Source organism: Uloborus diversus, chromosome 5, assembly GCF_026930045.1.
Source record: "Uloborus diversus isolate 005 chromosome 5, Udiv.v.3.1, whole genome shotgun sequence".
Taxonomy (NCBI): Eukaryota; Metazoa; Arthropoda; class Arachnida; order Araneae; family Uloboridae; genus Uloborus; species Uloborus diversus.
The window spans coordinates 16,240,349-16,264,701 of record NC_072735.1 but is presented as its reverse complement, the minus strand read 5'-3'; the positions used below and the strand labels follow the sequence as shown (position 1 = coordinate 16,264,701).

The 24,353-nt window shown below is 33.2% G+C and overlaps 1 protein-coding gene and 2 non-coding genes across 3 annotated transcripts in view; 1 reads left to right on the top strand and 2 right to left on the bottom strand.

The window, feature by feature from the left end:
* LOC129223366 (transforming growth factor-beta-induced protein ig-h3-like) overlaps positions 1-24,353 on the top strand; it is a gene marked incomplete in the record, with an annotated part of 615,676 nt that overhangs the window by 112,211 nt on the left and 479,112 nt on the right.
* Trnaq-cug (transfer RNA glutamine (anticodon CUG)) lies at positions 20,184-20,255 on the bottom strand. Its single transcript has one exon. It is a non-coding gene; the product is annotated as a tRNA-Gln (tRNA).
* Positions 20,259-20,331, bottom strand: Trnae-uuc (transfer RNA glutamic acid (anticodon UUC)). The gene has a single exon. It is a non-coding gene; the product is annotated as a tRNA-Glu (tRNA).

The window sequence follows — 24,353 nt, the reverse complement described above, 5'->3', positions numbered from 1 at the left end:
CCATCCTCCCTGCTTTCCTCTTTCATCACAACTATTTTCGCTAGAACACAAAACAATGCAAGATTCCTACTTAAAGTTTAAAAAATCCAACTTAAAATTTTGTTTAGATATGTAAACTTCATCTTCCTTTTTTGCTCTCGTGAAGTAATACACGTCACGTGACGTATGATGCTACTTATGTTTGCACATTAGCTACAATAGCATAAAAAAATTCAGTTATGTGTCTTTCCTCACAGATGTTGGATGTTTAGAATTTCATACAAAGAGCTCTGCCGTATTCTAATACTAAGTAGTATTTCTAATTTCCGTAAAGAAATTAGAATTATTCTTCTTAAAATAGCTAATTGACAATTCAAAAACAATAGCAACAAAAATAATGGCTCTAAAAGATAAACTGCTTTACCCAAAAGAGTAATATATTTCAAGTATAATGCACTGCAACAAATTTGGAAATTATTGCGAAATAAGTTGATAGGAAATGCAAAGTTTCATCTAAAATTTTTAATCGTAATAAATAACAGGTTGAAGGTTTTGTAATGCTTCATTTGTTCAAATGATGACTATTTATCTTTCCAATGTTTTGAAATTAGGTACCATTATAACTTTCGGTAGATTTTTTTGACAAACATTTCACTCGATCCGATATTCAAATTTTCTAAACAACCATGATGTGTGACTTATATATTTTAGTTTTCATTTATCGAGAAAAAGTTTTACATAAAAGAGCAAACAGTGCCGAAGATTAACTCTTGGTCTTTTTAATGAACAGAATAATTACGATTGATTCCAAACTCGGAAACAAATGGTCATTTTGTAATAAAAAAAGTTTCCTGATCACGCATATCGATAATAAATAAAGATGAGACCGTTGTTTTTCAGTGCATAAATACTAATTAAAATGTCACGCGAGGCTGTTAAGCTAAAGTTTGAGTTGAATTGATCGAGGCATTCATAGTCTGATGTACCCGCAGCTATATTTTAATGAAATGTGTCAGGAAAATTTTTATTGCTGTTATTTTTCTTGCAAGTTGCATTCAATGTTCCCGTACTAAGAATATCAGTATCTATATTGTATTGAAACGTGTCAGGAAAACATTCATTGGTGATATTTTTTTCGCAATTTATATTCAATAATCCCGAAGTAAGAACTTACACTCGTTAATGCTACTGCATAAGTATAAACACAGTGTTACCTACTGAAACGAAATATGTTTAGTGGTGTTATTACAAAATGAGAACTTTCGTTTAGCTTTGTGTTGTCTTCTGCACGATTTCAATGGTTCAATTTCCGAAACCGTTGAAAGTGGCCTTGCTGCCCATGCTACACGTCTTCAATGCAACTTTAAACCCATCCGGCGGCTATGAACTCAGCGGCGGAGTCGAAGCAGAAATGGTGAAATTTATCTCAGAAGAGCTGGAATTAAGTATTGAAATACACGTACCCCAAGATGGTGAATTTGGTGTCATGTTGAACAATGGATCATGGACTGGATGCATGGGCATGGTGGACAGAGGAGAAGTCGACATCGCAGTTTGTAGTCTCTTATTAACGGAACATCGGGCGAAGACTGTTAGCTATAGTTTTCCGTACAACTTGGAAACTGTTGTCTTCGCAACTAAGTTCCCTCCAAACAAATCCAAAATTGGTGCATTTGTTTATCCCTTTTCGGCCACGGTATGGATTTGCTTGATTTCTATTCTCTTGCTTATGTCAGTTGTTTTCAGGTTAATGAATATGAACTCGAAAGTGTGCCTAAAAGATGTGTTTTTTCTTCTTTACAGCCTACTTTTGCGACAATCGATGGCAATGAGGTTTAATTTAAATTTCGGTAATAAAGTTTTCATAGCTACATGGCTTTTATGTAGCACTGTCATATACTACTTCTATAGTGCAGTGTTCTTATCCTTCCTCTACCGTCCTTTGAGAGAATGGGGTCCGCAGACGACTCAGGATTTGGTGCAAGTACTGCATGAAGAAGACTGGAATTGCTTTGTTCCGAAAGGTGCGACTTATTTGGAACTATTCAAAAGCGGAGATACACATTTCGGGAAAATAGCCGAATGTATCGAGAAAAGCCAAGCGGAAACTGATATCACTAGCGAAAAATTAAAATCAATCTTCAGCAGAAGCAAAAACGTTCTAATAGCATCAAGCGACTTGCTCGAGCATACCTGGCCAGTATTCGTCTCAAAAGATTTCTTTTACACTGGCTTGGTGTCAATCTATATCAGAAATGGATTCTGTTGCGGAAGTGTTTTAGATGGAGTCCTACAGAGAATGTTTGAAACTGGCATTTCTAGCAAAATATATTCGGATTACTTTTTCCGCTATGAACTCGCAGGAAAATTACGGCTTAAGTGGGAGAGCAGTGGCCGCTCTTTGTCAGTGGAGCACTATTCTGGAATATTTTTAGTGGTTATTTTTGGTTACATTTTAGCATTTTTAGTTTTTTTTGAAGGAAATGATCATTCTTAGGAGTAAAATTAGGAAAAACTTACTAGATAGAAGAATATCTTAGAAGTCACCCTTCTTTTCCTCCTATGCGTAGCTATAGTAGGGTGTATTCTGCAAGTTACCGCCCTATAGCCAGGACTAAAGCAGAAATACATGAACTACACCGACAGCTCAGTCAATTCCAGCCGGGACGGCAGTTTCGTGCTTATTAGCACTCATCAGCCCGGCATAGGACTAACTGAGCTGGAAAAGCTCTTAAGGAAGCTAAGAGTGCCAAAAAAACTGGTAGCTAACATAGAATTAGCACTGATCAGACGAGTGACCGAAACAATGGTTCGGTTCAACTCGAATATTGCAGGCAAGGCCGGTATATTCTGTAAGTTACCGCCCTATAGTCAGTGCTAATAGAATCAGTGCTAATTCTATGTTAGCTACCAGTTTGGCACTCTTGGCTTCCTTAAGAGGTTTTCCAGCTCAGTTAGTCCTATGCAGGGCTGATGAGTGCTAATAAGCACGAAACTGCAGTCCTCGGCTGGAATTGACTGAGCTGACGGTGAAATTCATGTATAGTAGGGTGGTTCAAAAATACATGTAAAAAAAGTTTCTCCTGGATACCAGGACACTCCTCAATATTTTTAGACTTGTGGATAGCAATATACTGGAAGAATTTTAGCCTCCTATTTCAACTGAAAGAGGGAGCTCAATTCCCTCCCCCATACTTCATCAGTATGGGGAGGGGGTTAAAAAATGCATTAAAATGAAAAAAACAACGCTACATATTATAATATACACGAGTATTCTGCATATACATTGCAATAGAATAATTATTTACAAAAAAAGAGTTAGGAAAATTAAACACAGGTCACAGTACCCCTTTCAAATATATTTTTTTTAAATTTAAGTAAACTTTATATTTCTTTGAAACCATAACAAGCATACTTATTTCTTAATAAATAATTTATTTTCAAAATTTAAAAATATTGCCTACTTTTTTAAAAAATTCAAAAAATTGAAGAAAACTTCAATTTTTTGAAATTCCTAAGGCTATTTTATTTTTACACTAATTAAAAAAATTTTTTTTGCTAAACGATCACTATAATCATCTCTAAAAATCTGTGCATTCAATTGCTTATGAGTTTATTAGAAAATTTTCTGTGATTAATTATGTAAAAAATCGAAGTTTTTTCTTTTTTTTAATTGGTTTTTAAAGGTTTAACATGCTCTAAACATTTGAGTAATTTATAAAATGCTTATCCAATGCACAGTTTTGTCAAATATGTTATCCCAATTGCAAAAAATATTACTTTAAAGCTGTATCTTTAATAGAAAAAAATCCTTAGGGACTCTAATGACATGAAAACACAAAAAGACCATCATCGAGAAAAAGCAGTTTAAAGTTTTTCTTTTGCAAAAGAACACATAGCGAGCAAAGCCTAAAACCACTCATAACTTTTTAAATATTTAAACTAAAGCAATGAAACTTTTCCCTGTGTTCAGGATAGTTTTTAGTTCTGAAATGAGCAATAAAAATTTTTTTGATCGTTTCATCATTTTTGAGGTAATGTAACCCCTTAAATGTTTCTAAATTAGTGACATTTTCTATGCTACGGTTAATGTTAAATTGAGGGGTCATTGAGCACCGTCTTAAAATTTGAGTAAGAAGCCAAAACTTTTACAGCACACTACTGTTTGTTAGTCTAAAAAAATTAAGGTGTGTCCTGGACTCCAGCTAAAAAAAAAATTTTTTTGAACCACCCTATAAGCCGTGCAAATTATTGCTGTGTCGCGATCATTGAAATTAAATTCTGTTAATGCCTTTCATGAAGTAATTTATTTCAAAATATTACTTTTATCGAAGTAATAGCTCAGAAAAATAAAACTGCTTTTCTGGAGGACTGCCATGGGTGACTGCTTTATTTCGCTTGTTGTGTTTGAGGTAAACCTGAATCTGCTACTCAGACAGACATTGTTCAAAACTTTGCTTGTTTTTTGAAGAAACAATTGCAATACTGGATTTTAAATCACGACCTTTTGATTTCCAGCCAGTTATAAAAAATTGTAATTAAAAATTCTGTTTTTTTTTTTTTTTTTTGTCTCAAAGCTACTTAAAGGGTTTTTTTTCTCTCTCTCTCTCTCTCAATAAATGTGTTTTTCCCAATTGTTATTCAATTTTTTCAGCTGAATCACCGAAAATTTTCATGTATTGATTTTATGTAACATAAATGCTTTTAATTTTCAATGCAAAAAAAAATTTTTTTTTTTTAATGTTTTAACGTTAATGCTGATTAAATGCAGGGAAAGGCTTTATTGTGACAAAGCTGAACTCGATCCGATCACTTAACTGTTTTACTGATAAGACTGTCATTTCAGGGATTTGAAGAAACGAAAAAATGGTCAACAATGAACGCTACCTACTGGAGTTTAGGTTTAATCCACTGGAGTTAGGGTTACAATTTCAGCTATCAAAATATCACCAAAAGTCAATGGCTTCGTTCAAATTAATTTGGAAGCAGTTTTCGCCCGTCATACCTGGACGGACGATTTTAAAGTTAAGGTATAGTCTAAAACATATGCTAAGAGGGGAGGGGGGGTATCGTCAAAATATTCAATACCATCATGTAATTCAGCACCTGTATTCTGTCTTTATGTAACATTTGAAATTTTTGTTATAACTTTTTGTTCTTTGTTCCATTAGAAATTAAGGATAGTGAGATCCTTATTAAAAAAAAATTAAAAAAACTAAATAAATATGCAGTAAAAATTTAATGGAGTACATTACTAAGTCAATATAGGACATAATAAAGTTAGACAAAACATTTCTAACAAGTAATAAATGGAATTTTTTCACGAATAATAACGTCTGATAATTTATTCGGAACATTTCAATGTCCGAAGTTAGTAATTACTAAAATTACCCGATTTGGAATTAATTTTAAAAAAATTTTGATCATTTAATATTTCAACCAGTGATAAATAAATGTTAGTTTTGACGATAAGTAAGAGAGGAAGTTGTTTTACTTTCCTTGTTGATTTATCGGACATCTAACGGATTAGAATTGAAGTTTTGATGTAAAATTTCAAATTCTAGGAATAACATAACGACGCTTAATTAAAAGTGCAATTAATCATGTGTGCCAACTAGTTCTAATACAAAAATGTACCTGTTATTTTGATTTACATTTTGTGTGATGAGCTAGATCTAAGGGGGGGAGGGGGAGGCGCTGTTCTGGAAACTACTCATCTGCTTTGGTGCCCTGTTGCTATTCAAGTTCTCTGTAACTTAGTGACCAATTTTGTTGCCAAGCTCCTTGCAGAGCGTATCCAGAGTGGAATCATTAGAAATCGAGAGAAAAAACATGTATGTTAAATGTTTTTATGCGTGTATGTGTGTCTGTAGGTATATACCAGTACGCGCGCGTGTGTGTGTGTGTGTGTGTGCGTGCGAACTTGCGCGTATGTATGTATGCATGTATTTATTTTTGCATCCATCCATGCATCCATCTCCATCCATCCATCCATCCATCCATTCATCCACCGATCCATCCATCCATTGTACCGCGCTAGCCCGTGTAAGCGTACGTGCCTTTGTGCGTGCTACCGCGCTAGCGCGTGTAAGCGTGCGTACCCTTGTGCGTGCTAGCGGGCTAGCGCGTGTAAGCGTACGTACCCGTCTGCGTGCTAGCGGGCTAGCGCGTGTAAGCGTACGTACCATTGTGCGTGCTACCGCGTAGCGCGTGTAAGCGTACGTACCCTTGTGCGTACTAGTGGGCTATCGCGTTTAAGCGTAAGTACGCGTGTGCGTGCTAGCGGGGTAGCGCGTGTAGGCGTGCGTGTATGTGCGCGCTTGGGTATGTAAGCGTCTATGCGTGTGCGCGTGCATGTGTGCAGGCATGTGTGTGTGTGTATGTATATACTTGTGTGTGTAGAATATGGACGAAATCTGGATCATCCGGAGGGGCCGGTCAACGGTGGTGCTGCAGAGTTGCAGCACCACCGTGCTGCTTTTTCAAAGTGAAAAAATCAAAAGACATCATTCAACAGTCAAATGAAAAGAAATAGCAATTGCTCAAAAAAAGTCGGGAGGGGGGGGGGGCAAAAAGTGACTTTTCGAAGAAATATCATAATTTTTTAACCTGTACATTTTTTGATTCGTATAAAATATTTTACATAACATGTGGGTCGATAAGGGCAACTTTTTATCAACTTGACAAATTGAATTTAAGAAAAAAGTTTTTTCCGATACAACCTACTCCTCCAGTGACTTCAAATATTGAAAATAGGGACAGAACCTCTCTACATCCCTCCCGAATGGTTAAAAGTCCTTATCAGTTTGTTGAATGAGGTGGAGTCTACTATACGTTGAATATCAGCCTGAGTAAGGACCAAGAAGAAATAGGGGTAAATTTAGTTAGGAATCCAAAATTTTACAATATACATTAAATACAATGTTACAACAGATATTATAACAAATGAAGAGCAGCATTACATAATGTATTTATACATTGAGGAAACAAGATATTTTCATTTGTGCATTGAAGAAGGCAGCAAAAGAATTCACAAATAGGTTTGCATACATTGAATAGGGACTATATTAAACAATTTTGTAATATTAACAAAGTATCCTGGATCAATTATATTTAAAATTTTGAAGACATAACATAATCAAAGAGAATAATTCAATAGCTCAGAGCCATATAATATTTAAGAAAGCCTGTAGTTAAATATGTAAAAGCAGAGTATTTTTATGTCAAAGAATGAGGATTATTACATTAAGATTTGGAAACATTTAAATTTATGTTAAAACATTTAAAGTAGCACTTCACTACAACTGAATTTCGGAAACTTGAATTTTCACAGAAATCAAATTTTAAAAACAAACTAATTGAATACAAAGAAAGTTGAACCTCAAATGTAGATTATTACAGAAAGAAGTTACATTATCGAAGTTAATAAAGAAGAACACAGGTTATGACAATAGTTATTTTTTCCCCATAACGCTTATTATTATAGAAAACATTATGCTGGAAGTGAAAAACCTTTTATACTCATATTTTTTATTTTTGAACTTCATGAGAAAAGAAATTTCTTACTTAATTCATATCGTTTCATCATTTTCACCGATGATAAATAGCTTATATGCAACATTTTGATACAGAAATGTACCTAAATAGAGATTTTTGCTCTTTAGTCGCTTTTTTTTTTTTTTTTTTTTTTTGTCTCATCAGTAAAACTTCTTGAAAGTTATGTTCAATAACAATTTATTAAAGCACCCATAGCTGTCTTGATATGAAAATATCATAATTTCATCTCGATTAACAATTGTCTCACATTTATTTCAGTCATCAGTGAAATGAGCATATGTTTGAAGAGAAATAGTTTAGTAATTAGGCCTAAATCCAACCTCAATAATTTCATTTGTTTGTTATATATGTATAGTAACTATTTGTGACTAGGTAATGTTTTTCTACACATTGATTTTATGCATCGATATTTTTAAAGATAAGTGATTTTCTTAAGTTACTGAATCCACATGGACAGTCACCGTAGTGCACATGACCAATTAAAGATGATATTTGTCTGAAACTACTAGAAATATAGTAATGGAAGTAGTATTAATGTTTTCAACTGGGTATTTGTACAAAAAATGAGCCACAAATGTTTAGCCAGATTGAAAGATTTTTTGTGGAGAGCAGAAAAAGAAAGGAAAAAAAACATTTCTTTTGATGCATTTGTTGAAGTTATTATTATGTATTATTATTACTTGATATATAATTTTTATCCGCAATTTTTTTTATAAAATTTACATTGTACCAGTACATTTTTTAAAAATTGAAATAAATGTTAGATATACTTGCTTTTGCATCATTTAGTCGTTTATCTAGTTCTTTGAATTCTCGTAATTTCACATAAGGGTCAATCCATACAGGTTCCATACAGTATAAACTACTTATTCATGTTCAAATATTTCTAAGTTATCAAACTAAAATAATCATTTTGAAAATTGCAATATGTTTTTTCAGTAAAATGTATTATGTAGAACGCAATGTACGTAATTTAAAAAGGTGCAATGAAGTTTTCACTCTTTTTATTTCTGTTTTAGTGTGAATTGACTATCAAAATTGCTCAATTTTAAAGACCTGTATCTTTTTTACAAACCAAATACAAAAAACAATATATATAACATGTATAGTACTTGAATGGAATATTCAATTGGCCAAGAAATTTTATTTTTAATTCCATCCCCTTTTCGTTTGCAGGGGTCTAAAAATGTCATTTTTGTCATTTTTCCGATTTTTGAGGGGCTGTAATCTTTAAAGGGTATACAAACACACAGCAACAGTTACATATTCCTTTTAGCATGGTTCCAGTAATTAGTTTTGCCGTATTTCATTTTCTCTTTCCGTCCACCACGCAAGTTATCCCCCTTTGAAATGAGTAAAATTTTTACATTTGACTTTGAACTCTAACCTGTTGCCTTTACTTTAATTATTAACTTACAGCAGCGTAACTCAGCATGTAAGACTATCAATTTATGCACTTTTACATCAAAGCGTTAAATTAACTGTCATAAATGTAATTCAAATAGATTTTGGCCAAAATGCAAAGGTCTAAAAGTCCCATTTTTGACTAGGAAAATCACATTTGATGACCTTTAAAAAAATCAAAAGTCCAGTTGAGAGAAAAAAATAAAAATGGTTTTAAACATCTTTCATATGCAGCTTTTAGGGATATGAATTTCAAAAAAAATTAAAAATGGTGGAGCGTACCCATCTGTCGAACCTGTATGGATTGACCCATAAAACACAAAGAAAATGCTATTTTTCTGAATTTTATTTTACGTTTTCAAAATCGAAAACCAATTTTGAGTTTCTTTTAGCAAATAGTAGAATTACAGTTCTATATTCTTGCAAAATTTTAAAGTTGTCTGAATTTTCCCTCATTTGAAATTTTGTGTCTATGTGAAGAGGAAAATCATCATTTTACAAAATGTCACTAAGTTTAAGATTGATTTTGAAGACAAAGGAGTTAAAATACAACTTCAAAAGTAAGGTATTTCTTTTATGATACTTAGCACATTATTGGGTGTTAATTTCAGCAAAGCTAATGCATTCCTTAAAGATTGAGATTAAAAAATAAAACTATGAGAACTGAAATATTTGCAATTTTTGAAACTCGGTTAAAAGTTAAGTATAATAACTTTGAAAATTTTACTGATATCAGATTAATTACTCTATTCCATAGATTGCAACGACATATAACTTTTATGTTTTCATTAAATAGTTAATAAGATACAAGACTTCAAAAATGCAACATTTAGCATTTATGAGAATGCTGTTCAATTTCACCAATTTTCAATCGCATGTAACATTCAAATAAAAAATATTAAGCAAAAATATTTTAGATATTTTTATATAGGCATAAAAGGAACCTGTATACCAAATTTCATAAAAATCTGTTAAAATGCGGCCATCACTTTTTTGTGAATTTTGCTCATTTGGTATGGGATGACCCTGGTATCATTTTTATTATGTGTAAACGTGCCCCACTCGATGCGTAAACTTGCCCCGTGTTCGGGGCAAGTTTACGTAACCGACTTGGACTCAAAAAACATTTTTTACGGTTAAAAACACAAGCTGATTAACAACTGAATATACATTTCGACTTCATTAACTGCTTTATAAAACAACAATGTCAAAAATTTCCTAGGTTCAAACATAAAATTAGAAAATTCATTGAAAAAAATCCTCGTAAATGTGCCTTAGTCTAACAAAATAATGCGAGATATCTTTAAGTTAGCCAGGAACCAAAAAAACAATGCTTATCTAACACAATTGAAATCAATATTTATAGAAAGTTAAGTAAATATATAGTTTTTAAATACAAGTTTAAAGACAAGAAATCGCCAACTGACCGACATACATTCTTCTTGGCTTTCTTATTACGTTTTTTTTAATGAAAAAACAAGAAATTTATTGATTTTATTCTCCATATTATTGAATAAGCAGTCAAGTAATTTCGCGTCTTGTTTTACATTGATTATTAATAGCTTTCCCTGTGGCTTTAATATTCTTCCAGCTTTCTACGTGTCTAAAATAAATTAATAAATTAAAAAATGGAAACCCTTGTTGATATGATTATAACTGCCACTTGTTAAAATGCGCTTAAGTTTTCACAAAAGTAACGAGCGGAAAAATTAGTGCATTTTTCATTTGTTTTTTCTTCTATCGTCGGTTAAATGCAAGTTTTTTTCAAAGTATAAAGCAAAGAATGTTTATTGTAAAGATGCAATCAATACGCAAGTAAAAAATAATAATAATAATAATAATCCACTAAATTTATGCTGTCCAATTTTAGAAGAAACATTTTGATCAATATCGATTATTCCAACAAGGGTGTCTTGATATTTGATACTTTTTCTATCACGAATATTTTGTTTACAATTGCTAAGATAACACAGAAAACATAATTTAAATTATAGCGGAGAATAAATGAAAATAATAGATCAATATTGGAATTAATTTTCATAAAAGTAAAGATAGTTGCGTAAACACCGCTTTATTTTTTGGAGTTTTTTTTTAATCTCGATCATAATAATGCAACAATCTTTTCATTGTCAGTCTCACTTACAATCATAGTACTGCTTGTTTTTCAGCACCCCTAGGAATAACAACTAGAACTAGAAACCCTACAACTACAAGCTCCTTGTGGGTTTCACAGGAAAATAATTGAGCCAACTATCATCATTAGGGTGTTGAACGTAATGGGGAAAAAATATATTTTGTTTTGTGGACAGAAAATTTTAATTTTATTTGAAAGAAAATTCCCTGATGTCTCTTAGAATCAATTTCCATAAAATAAAATCGCAGAAATTGATTTTATTTTGCAAAGAAGCTCTTCCTCTTTCAGTTGAGCAGATTTTCGTTATAGAAAGTTATTCATAAACTGTTTCCTGTGATGATTACGCCTACAATTAAATGAAAGAAAAATAAGTTTGACTCAAGGTGTGTCACAGAAACATATGAAAAATTAGGCCCTGTCAGGCTTTTACCAGCTTCTGTAACGATGTCCGATTGAAATTAAAAAGGGAAATTAGTTTATTATGAAAAATAATTTTTTGCTCTTCTTTCAATTCCATACGAAAAGCAACTATTTTGCTGGCTACCACGTAAAATTTTATACACATTTTCGGGTAAACTTCATGCAATTTTTTCTGCACTTTTCAGAAAATAAGTCAGTATTCATCAGGAGAATTTGAATATCATAGATGTCCTCTCGTTACGGCTTCATGTGCAAACAATGGTGAACTTACCAGAAACATTGAAGATTGTTGTGCCGCCCTTATTGCAGATTTCGAGCATAACTCAAAGGATGCAATTCGTTTTACACTTTTCAGAGAAGAAGTCAATATTCAACAGAATTCGAATGTCTCACATGTCGTCCCCTTACGGTTTCATTTTCATATGCATGCAATTATAAATTTGCCAAAAACTTTGAAGATTGCTGTGCTGCCAATGTTGTACATTTTGAACATAGCACAAAAGCCCTCGGGTTGAATGTCACAGATGTCGTGCCCTTGCGGTTTCATTTTCATATGCATACAATGATAAATTTGCCAAAAACATTGAAGATTGCTGTGCTGCCAATGTTGTATATTTTGAACATTAAACAAAAGAGCTCGGGTTGAATGTCACACATGTCGTGCCCTCATGGTTTCATTTTCATATGCATACAATGATAAATTTGCCAAAAACATTGAAGATTGCTGTGCTGCCAATGTTGCATATTTTAAACGTAACTCAAAAGCCCTCGGGTCAGTACGAAATTACTGGCGGAAGTGAATCGGAGAGGATCAAGTTACTGTCGAATTATTTCAATTTGGAAATATCTGTACCTGCAGATGGTGAATTCGGAATTAAGCTGGAAAACGGGTCATGGACCGGTTGCATGGGAATGGTTCAAAGAGGAGATGTGGACATCGCTTTCTGTGGCCTCTTATTGACAGAAAAACGCATTGCAGACGTTGAATACAGTTTCCCCTATTACGCAGACAACATCGTGTTTGCAACAAAAGTTCCAGCAACGAAATCGAACATGGAAGCCTTTCTTATTCCTTTTTCGCAGACAGTCTGGTTTTCTTTATTTTGCCTTTTAGTAATCATGTCATCCACTTTCAGAATCATGAACATGAAACAGCAACTATACTTGAAAGATATTATTTTCTGGATATACAGCTCCTTTTTTCGGCAGCCTGTGAAAGTGAATCTCAATTCCAAAATCGGTAATGCCTGTTTTTTTGCAGTATGGCTTCTGTCCAGTACAATTATATATTATTTTTACACGGCAGTGTTCTTGTCTTTCCTATTTCTACCAGTAAAAGAATGGAGCCCACAAACCATTCCCGAGCTAGCAAACGTTCTTTCTCAGGAAAACTGGAAATGTTCTATTCCAAAAGGGTCAGCATACTTGGGAACCTTAAAGAAAGTGAATAATTCAAATTTTAAAAAAATTGTTCAATGTATAGAAACCAGCCACGTGGAACTTGTACTGAACAGTGAAAATGTGAAGAAAATTAGAACTTTACCCAAGTATGCTTTAATTGGACCAAACACATTGTTGAAACATTCCTCGCTTTTTGTTTCGAAAGATTGGTTTTACAGAGGATATACGTCAATTTATCTGAAAAAAGGATTTTGTTGCAAAAAAAAGTTGGATACGATTACTCATAGAATTGCAGCATCCGGCAGTGCAAACAAAATGATAGCTGACTATTTTTTCAAATATCACTTGTCGTCGAATTTAAAACAATCAGCTGCAGTTAGTGTTGTTCAACCTTTAACCTTTGAGCACTATTCTGGAGTATTTGTACTGATTTTATTCAACTACACCTTGTCTTTTTTCATTCTTTTAAATGAAGTTTTGTACAAAAGATTGAAAGATAAAAACTACTTCAGGACTTCTAATTAAACGCAGAATTCATTACGGAACCACATTGATCGATCAAAAGCATCCGACACCGAACTTGAAGAACGTGAACTTTTAGCAAATTCGAGTTGAACTCGCTTATAACGAACCCTGATTTAACGAGAGTCCGGATCTAACAAGGGAGTGATACATACTTGGTTGGTGCCAGAGATTTAACTAAGAATATTTGAGTTGCAGTCACATGACCTCGGTGTTTCAGCTAGTTTCAAAGGTTTAAATAAACAGCTTTTTGGGAATGCAGAGTGATACCCAGCTTAAAAAAGGGCAGAAGCATATTCTGCATTGAATTGTTTTTTTCAGCGATAGCATTGAAAACCGAAAAAAGAACATTTGATCTAAAAATAATTATTTTTTTTTATTTACGTAGTTCAATTGCTGAATTTGAAGTGACTAATTTTTTTTCTGCCAACATAAGTATGTTTTACGATATCAAACGGAATATATACTATATTTCACATTTAAAACGTAAATGAATTTTATTTTAATAATAAACACCTGGTTATATAAAATTCATGCATAAAACTTAATGATATAAATTATTCATTTGTCATCTTGGAAAGGGATTTTTACTTCTGAAAAGCATGCATTGGTGATTCCGTAAAATCATAACAATATCAAGGCTGGGAAAGAAAACACTAGAATTTCTTGTTCTTTAAAGCTTTTTTCTTTTCTTTCTTTCTTTTTTTTTTAATAGTTAGGATGAATTTTAATGCCGAATAATTTTTCAATTTTACCTTCTGATATATTTAAGAGGGAGGAAATTTTAAATGTAGGCAAAACGTTGGGTAAAACAATTTTTCCGATTAATGACATTCATATCAAAATAATAACTCATTTATTTTCCCCTAAGAAAAGCTTTGAATAACCAAAAGATCACTATCCTGATGCGTCCTAATCTCTTTCTAAGGTACGTATACTTAAATTGTTAAAAATATTTTTAGCAACATTTCACAAATTCAATTTACAGAACTAAATTATGCAAACGTGAAGGTGTAAAACAATATTGCTTAAATTTATTTAATTGTTTAAATAACCAAGGTACATCTTTTAAAGTTTGTCCCAGTGTTTTCATGACGCTATACTGGCCTGTGAAACTGCATAGCTCAGTTATTGCAGGTAAAAAGAAGGAGTTTTGAATCTGCTGTACGGCAACACGTTTTATTCTCATATTTTGTTGAATTCCTAGAACATTTTGTTGAGCTGATTAGTCTGGTGTTCTTATTACACTTTTGACACAGTTTGTGATAACAATTTTATTATAATGATTGAAGAGCATTAAGAAGATGAAGAGAAGAAGAAGAAAAAAAGTTAAAAATTAATTTGAATTTTGACTTCTGCAATTCAAATTATGTTTTTCGCAATCACGAGTTGCGACAGGGCCCTAATCATTGGGGGCTATTGTTTCTAGAAACAACTCCTGTCCCTGCAAGCCTACCCCGCCTCCTGGGTGGTTATGTGTGTATAGTTGGGTGTGTGTGTCCAGGCGTGTGTGTATGTGTAGGCGCGCAAGCGTGCATGTGTAGGCTTGTGTGTGTGCGTAGACATGTGTATATGCGCGTAGGCGTGAGTGTATGTGTGTAAAGGCTTGTGTGTATGATCGTGAGTGTGTGTGTGTGTGTGTGTGTATGAGCGCGCGTGTGTGTAGGACATGGACGCCATCGACCAGGAGAAACGGATTACAGGAGGCTGTGCTCGGAGCCGCGCCTGCAGAGGCCGGTGGGCGGTGGTGCTGGTGTCCGTGGTCCCAGCTGAAAAAGGAAAAACAACATGAAGGACGGTCAAATGAAAGCAATAAGCAATCGTGATTGCTCAAAAAATTATTTTTGCGGATATTGCTGTATTACATAAAATCATTCAAGTGAGAAATATTAACCTGAAGTTTCTGCCACTGAATTCTGTGTTTCAAAAATTCAACCAGTGTACTGTCCAACCACGGATTGTATGGAATTTTCAAACGTCCACATAAGAAGAATCTATCTGAATGTGGGGGAAAAGTAAAAATTTGATGCCGGTACTCCGCTTATTTAAATGTGACTCTGCTTCTGCAAAGCTGGCATCGCTAAAAAATAATAGATTCGTCCATTTCCGGCTGTAAAACGGATGTTTGTCTTTCCATACAATCCGTGGTCAGACAGTATCAAGTAATATTCAAGACCGTTAAAGTATGATTACCTACCACCAATATGCTGCTGGAAATCTTTTCGCACAATGGGATGATAGCACGTACCTTGCACAAGAAAACAACAATGCAAAAGCATCTTAAAATTACTCTTTTTTTCATAAGTAAAGTATTGTACCGATTCCTGTATTGTAATATTTAATAGTTGAATACTACGTTAAAACTATTTAAATTTAAAAAAAAAGGAAGAAAGAAATTAAAGGGTTTAGATCTTACTGAGTTTAATTGGCCGGCTTTACCTTTAATTGGACACTTGCTGCCAATCTAAAGTTCAGCATTTCTGTCTCAAAAACTTGGCAAAGTGCTGAACATAGTCCATTAAGGCAATACATATGCATGCATTTCCAGCCTCCCTATACAATGAACACCCCCATAATCTGAACGCTTTTGTTTGGTCCCATGAGTGTTTAGAATGTAGAGAGTCCACTGTATTTTGTTCAAAATGTCGCCAAGTGTGGCGACAATTGGCTATTTCTAGCCAAATTTGGTGTTAAAAACAGGTCGCCAAAAACGGTGCCAACTTAACGATATCTTTTAAATTTCTCGCCGATCCTGTATATGCATGATATCAAATGGTGCTTAGCAGGCAAAGTCAAAATACAGGGAAAATTTTAAAGAACTATGGTAATTTCGAGCGGAAATTAATGGAAAGAACGCCAAATTTAGTCAGATTGCTTTATTTTAAACATAAAAATAATAATTATTTACAAAATTTGTAGCAATATGTTAGATCCAAGAATTCCTAGTATGGATGCACAGTAATACCTCCTGTAAGGGACACCTCTATTTAAGGAACAATTTTCTCTGGTACCTGTCCCTTTGAATTGGGACCTCCATGTATTTGCCTCTGAATAAGGGACACTTTATTTAAGGAACTGTTACAGAGAAAACTTACAACAATTAATGTATAAATACATCATACAAAGTATTGACTTTACTGGAATTTAGGAATCTAAAATTCAACTAATGAAAATTTAACATTAATGTGTACAAATATGATGTATTGTGAAATTCTTGCTAAAATTTGCATGCATATTTTCTCCTCTCAGTATTTTTTTCAAGTAGCCTAACAGCCGAAGGATAATTAACGGCCCATGAATAGCTTCGTTTAAAAAAATTTTAAATGTGAACACTGATTAAATTTATATCATATTAAATTTTAAATTCCATTAAATCGAACAAGTTCATGTTCAGTCATGGAATTACTTCAAAATAATTCATGTATGTTACAAAACTATATCATTGCAAAATTTTTTATTAAATTTTAATTATTAAAAGAATAACATTTGAAATTTCATTTATTTAGAATTCCATTCAGTATAAATCATTTTATCTTAAATGCTAATAGTATGTTAGATAAATAAATACCTTTGTGCTGAACAGTAAAGTAAGAAAAATAACGTTAAAAAAAGCACAAATTTGCCAATTACAGCAGACACGAGTTTCGGCGTTACAGGGAAGGCCTTTTTCAATGCAAAAAGTAATGAGCTTACGGATGATCCATAAGCTCTTTTTTTTTTCTTTTTTTGCATTGTGAACACGTGTCTGCTGTAATTGGCAAATTTGTGCTTTTTTTAAACGTTGTTTTTCTTACTTTAATAGAATGTATTTAGTACGAAATTATACCGAGTTTATATATCGCATGCATCAATTAATCTACTTCCGAAGAAGGGACACCTCTATTTAGGGGACAAAATTTCCGTCCCCTTAGTGTCCCTTACTGAGAGGTTCTACTGCAAAAGAAATTTTCGTGTTAAGAAGGGACACCTCCAGGGCCGTATCCAGAGGGAGGGCCTGACGGGCCCGGGACCCCCCCCCCCCCCCCCCCGAAACCTGAAACGTTTTGTACCGTAAAACAGAAGAAGGTTTTTTTTTTTTTTTAAATTCCGAATGTCAGAAGAAAAAAAATGACAAAGTTTTTTTTATTCTCAATTTTGCTACTATTCAAAATTTATCATATTTTGAAGAAATACAGAAAAAGCAGTTCTAGTTCTCATTAGCTGCAAGGCACACTTGAAATTTAGACCTTTGATTAGGACTTCCTGCTTTCTTTCCCAATTCAATTCAGGGCAGTCCAGGGTTAAGGCCTTTGTCAGTTCGGTAGACTACCAAACTGACTTCTGTGCACTTCCTCCTCCATACTGTTAATACCTGTAGTATGAGAGAAAAAATAACACTTACTCTACTCTTTTTCATTTTCTGCACTACTTGTGATTGAAAAAAAAAGTTTGTTTCGAGAAATATTTCGTTGCATTTCTTTTAAACTTAAAACGGGTGTGTCTTACAAAGTTATAATCATTTTGTAAGACTGCAATCAACTTCTGAAAAGTGTAAATAAAGAGCTTCAAATAATTTCAACTGTTCGAGAGTCTTTAAAAATTATTTAAGTTTTTGAAATTCCTTGAAAAATTCTCCAATTTTGTATCTTATCAAGAAAATGAAGTATGAATTGTCCAAATGGCCAGAATATTACTCTTCCGTTCTTATTTTCTTAATGTCTACACCGTTTCTTTTAAACTATTATGTACAGTTTTCATACTGTAGGGCATTTAATGAAAAAAAAAATGGGGGTAGGAGGAGTGATCAAAAACAAACTTCACTAAAAGCCGATATGAGCAGATGACGAAGTGATTCTCTTTTCTCCTCTCTCGTTTTTCCTCTCTGTCCATTAAGTTCCATGATTTTTCGAGCAAGCAATTTTTATTTTGTTTGATCTTGATTTGCAAAAAAATGTATAACTTTTAAAAGACTTTTTTTGCCTTTTTTTTTCATATTTTTGTAGTCTCAATTACCTAATATAAGGCCTCAAAATACAGATTTTTTTTTTTTCGAAAATTTCTCGGTTGAAAAACCCCCAGACCCCTGAAATTATGGATGTTCTACATCCGACTTAAAGAGACACTCTCCTGTTATCCCTACCACTACAAGGTGAATAAGAAAAATAATAAATTAAAATAACAACAGTCCAAACAGTGGAATCATTAAAAATCGAGATAAAAAGTCTTCTATGTTAACATTTTTATGCGTTTGGTGTGTCTATATATACTATATTAGGGCAATGTGCTAATCTGGGCCCCTCCCGAAAAAAATTTCTGGATACGGCCTTGGACACCTCTATTTAGGGGATAAAATTTCCGTCCCCTTAGTGTCCCTTACTGAGAGGTTCTACTGTAAAAGAAACTTTCGTGATGGTCAGAGCATACCAGTTTTTCGATGTACTTATGTGCGCTTATCCGTATTTTATCATTCGTAAAATTCCTACTTCCATTCGGTGAATTGAGAATTTCGCCTTCTAAAATTTCTGATTTAGAGTTCTCCTGCATAAAAGAAATAGAAAATCATAGCTGTTATAACTGTTTACAAAGGGCTCTCCAACCTACGGCCCGCGGGCTGGATCCGACCCGCAAACAGATTTTGTCAGGCCCGCGGGAAGCTTAGATGCTTTTTTTTCCCCGGAACAGAGACAGTCTCGTTGGAAATATAATTGAGATATTATTTTTAATTACAAAAAATTACTTAAAATCTCTTTACCGTTAATTTAAATCGTTTTTTAATCATTTTTTACCGAAAATTACTTAAAATCTCTTTACCGTTAATTTAAATCGTGTTTTAATCATTTTTTACCGCTAACTACGTTTGCAGCACCCATCTCTTTTTGCTCTTTCCGAGAACAAATCTCTTTTCTCTGCGCCACATTCTCGCGTTAGTCCCCTGGCATTGGTCATTTCCTGGTCCCAGGGAAAACATGTGCTCCATTTTACAGTTCTCTACCAGAAAAAGACTTTCTTAAAAAATTATGCTAGAGCTACTATGTTTTCTCTTTTTGGATTCAGTTACAAGTGCGAACAGACATTTTCAAAATTAAAGTATGTTGAATATAAGTATAGATTTTCTTTATCAGACGAACATTTAAAATCACGCTTAATGATTTGTCTCTGAATGGACTGAAATTTTTAGCGGTAAACCAATGCAATCTTTTCATTAATTTTTTAACTTAAAAAAAAATTAACTTTACATGTTCTGTGTTTTCATTTATTTCCAAGTTTTTAATCTTCATTAATTCAATAAAAAAAATTTGTAATACATTGCAATAATTTTGTCTTGTATCACTCACTCATTAGCCCTTTTTTTTAATTTTAAACTTCACTTTATTTTATGACAAAGAATACTTTTTATTTCAGTTTCTTGAACTATTCTTAATTTTACAAGACACACTATCGTTATATTATTAGAGATTTACGGGCACATTAAATTTAAAAATTAAATTTAGCTAACAGCAAAAATGTATAAGGAAATACAGCAATTTAGAAGCAAGCCCATAAATTTTCAAAAACCACCATTGAGCGCTTAATTAAAAAATAATAAAAATATTTTCGATTTATAGGTGGAGGAGAAAGGAGGGGGGTAATGTTAAATAGACCATCCGAGAGAAAATATGGTTGGACGGCCCGCCTTGCCTCCAAAAATTTAAAATGTGGCCCGCGAGTGAAAAAGGTTGGAGACCCCTGGTTAATAGTAAGTATGTTTAAGTATAGTAACTTTAGGTTTCCAATGATTACAAAACTAAGGTTCCACCGAGATTTGAACTCGGATCGCTGGATTCAGAGTCCAGAGTGCTAACCATTACACCATGGAACCCCCTTCCCATGCCGGGAATCGAACCCGGGCCGCCTGGGTGAAAGCCAGGAAATCCTAACCACTAGACCACATGGGAGTTGCGACCGGAATTAGAAAGATTCCAGAGCAGAGTCCTTTTTCTTTTCTAAAAATGAAATGATATAAATTAATTAAAACTCGTGTTCAGCTGCAAAAAAGAAAAGGAACATGAAATCGGGCAGAAGTCGAATTTCAAGTTGAAATTTACGACGAAAACAGGTTTTCCTGTTAGTTTAGAGCACAAAGCTGAGTTTAGATTAGAAAGAATTTTCATAGAAGTCTAAATCCTGTTTTTTTTTTTTTTTTTTTTCAGGGGAGTAGGGGCAGACTGGGTCCTCTAAGACGGACCCCGAACGGCGGGAGCGCACAGATTCGAAGGCGCAAAAATAATAAATAAAAATTAAAAAAACCTTTATAAATAAAAATAAAACGAAGGTGCGCATGTTCAAAAACCGAAGGCGCACAGGTTCGAGGGTGCGAGGAAAAAAACGAAGGCACAAGGGCGCACTGGTCCGCGGGCCGATTGGCCAGCCAACCGGTCACTCATCCCTGTAGGGGCTAAAGAGGGTCGAAGTGATGGAACTCGGGGAAGGAGAGGATGTTATTAATCTACTAACCCCAAAATGAAAACAATGCTATGAAGAAGGGGTGCCCATCCCCTAAGCGCAATATGAAGCCCTCTCCCCTCCAGAATGAGATATCTCCTTAAAATGTCAAAAAAAAAAAAACACCTCTCAATCCCCCCCCCCCCACCATACACTAAAAAATCTCATTGATGTCCAATCCTCCTAATGACCACACTGGGCAGGGGTGCCCATCCCCCCCAAGTTGTATGTCGCAAATCCCCCCCCCCTCATTTTTCTCAACCCTCTTTCCCTTTTTTATTTTTTATCCCTTTTTTTTTTAATTTATTATTTTTTTAAATATTTTTTTATTATTTTTATAAATATTTTTTATTAATTTATTTGTTTTTAATTATTATTTTATTAGAAAGGTTCGGTGCTTCTCCAATGACATGCACACACACACAAACTAAATAAATAAATAAAATAAAATAATAAACAAAACAAAATAAAATAAATAATTTAAATTAAAAATTAATTGATAAATAAATTTAAATAAATTAATTTTTTAAAAATTAAAAAAATCCCCCCCCCCCCAAAAAAAAAAGTTTGATGGCGCAATTTGCTCCATAATCCCCCTTGTGGGGCACCCCTGACACTGGGTAAAGAAAAATGTTATTAATCTACTATTTTCAGGCCGTACATAATCAGATATAAAGGGGCCAAGAAACAAATTAATGGGGCATTGGGTATTTTTCGGAACAACGTTTCAAAATGAATTTTATTTTATTTTTATTTTTTTGCATTTCAATGTTTGGTTTCCATCGCATTGATAGGTCATATTTGTGCCGCCATCTACAGCTCAGAATAGAAATTACATCAATTTTGAAAATCCTGAAGACAAAACCTTGAAGTTATTGCATAATATTAAGTTTGTTCCGTTTATCGCGAGTATTAAAGCAGATCGTTGTACCTTGTGCATAGTTTTCTTCTATTTCAGCAACTAGTAATGGCAAAAAAGTTGCATCTACATCGGGAGCAAATTTCATAAAATTTGACATGAGTCCTGCTCCTATAATGAATCTTCCTCGATTGTGATAACATTCAGATTGCAGTTAAAAACCAAGGACCTTTTTTTGTTTTTGGTCCAAAATTATTATCATTAGTATATATTTCATGTTTTTTTTTTTTTTTTCCTTCTGTGCGCTTTTACGAAGTCAAGGTTTGCGTCGGAGATGTTCAAATCAAAGAAAGTTAGGTTTTTTACTGATATTATGACTACTGCGTTTCAGGGTTGGCAAAAACCCGGGGTTTTTTTAAAAAGCCCATGGACCCAGGGTTTTTTGGGTTTTTTTTAAATAAAACCCCAAAAAAACCCAACTAAAGCTGGGTTTTTTTTTAAAGAAATGTGGGTTTTTTTGTCTTTTTTTAGGGGAAAGGTGGGGTACTCGTAGCATATTGTAGCATAAGTATATGGACAAAGCACAAAAATTGTCTTGATAAAAAAAGCTGGAAAATTCAGCGTTTTCTGAAGAAAGGTATAAAAGACGACAAAATTCAAGAATGGTGAAGTTTCAGATTTTTTTAGTTTCCATGATTACCAACAGTTAAGGCAAAGTTACTTCTTGAGTGATAAAATCTATTGTTTATTTGTTCGTTTTTAATTTCGACATTTTTTTTTTTTGTATTTTACTTTATTGTATTTCATTTTGTTATGCAAAACTACTGTAGAACCTCAAGTAGTTTAAATCCCTTTTTACTGAATTCCAGCTTAATCAAGACATTTCTTTGAATTTTATGTTGCCTGTTTTTCTATTTCTGTGTACAGAGTAAGAAATATTAAACTTTTTCGTAAGATAATGAAAATACTGTACATCCTATTCCGTTTTCTGTCCGACCATTTGTAAAACCTGTTAATTTCTAAAAAATATACCTTGTTTATTCGAGTTTTGTGACGTGTTGGTTTGCAGAAAATAATTCACAAGAGAGCCTTTTAGCTAAAGTAGTATCCTTTATACAATCTGCAAATATTGAGAAAATCTGACTTGACCGGACTTAGTCAAGATAATTTGAGTTCCTTATTGACCAGTTGAAGGAAAAAAGTTAAATATATTTATTTTAAATCTTTGAAGCATTTTTTTTAATGCCCTTAAGAGTTAAGAAATGCTATTAAAGTTCAAAATTCATTTTTTATGTCCATTGCCTATTGTGAAGAAGAAATAAAAAAGAAGTTTAAATTGTAAAAGTATTTAAATTAATTATTTTTTTAAAAAAAGTTCTCAGAAAATTTTAAAAAACTCAAAAGTGGGCTAAATAATGGGTTTTTTAAATGGGTTTTTTCAAAAAAAAACCATTGGGTCCAATCCGGCCAACCCTGCTGCGTTTGTGTCTCGAAGTTTTTTTTTATCCATGTTATGAAAAAGTTTAAAGGTACTAGGTACAAGAAATAGAACTGGAAACTCTAGAACCATTAAAAAGGTCATTAAGACCGTATGGAGATAAAGTTTTATAATAAATAATATGAGAGTTTTCTTTATAGAAATGCGTAAGTTATAATATTTTTCAAAATCCAGAATGCTAAAAATGGCAAATTTAAAATCGTGCATTTTAAAATGATTAAATTCAAAGTTATAATAATTTTTAGCAGAAGTTATAATCTTTTTCAAAATCTAGAATGCTAAAAATAGCAAATTTAAAATCGTGCATTTTAAAATGATTAAATTCAAGGTTATAGTCCTTTTTAGCAGAAAGTCCGCTAAAAAAGATAATAAAATGTAATTCATAAGGATAATAAAACGTAATTCGTATGTTACCGATGCAATGGGATCGTTTCCAAAATTTTAAAAGTATTTTTTTCTGAAAGAGCATGCTTAAAAACATATTATCTGACCATTTTTTAAATAATTTGTTTGAGTTTATTATTTTTAAAAAATTACTTAAATCGGTGCGTTTTCATTGCTTATGCTTCTGCCGATGACATCACAAATGATGAAATGCCATTCAGAGTTCCCATTTTCACAGAACAAAATATTTAATTCGCATCTTTACTCACGTGTATTGGCAACGATATAGTTGATAACAAGCGTAAAGCGCAATATTTAATTCGCTTCGTGATTATCATAACGTGGAAACGCGATAGAAAGATGCGCCAAAGAGCATCATTTGTGACGTCATCAAGACCATGCCCTGTTTGAAAAATCAGACATTTAAAAAAATTCATTAAAAAATAACTGTTAGGAAAATAAAAATATTTTCTGGGTCTATGTTTTTTTTTTTTTTTTCGCTTATTCTATCAATTTCAGTGACAAAAAGTACTACTTTTGACTGAAGGAAACAACCCCATTGTTATGAATTATATAGAAAAGTTGTATTTTTGTAGTCAACCTCTAATTAGTAATTTCAACCCATAGTTTATCTGTTTCTAAACTGCACCACATCGGCGCAATCAGAAGCTCAGAAGAGGCCCATGTACCTGATCCCAACCGTGGAGATGAACTCCCCCCCCCCCCTCCCAATA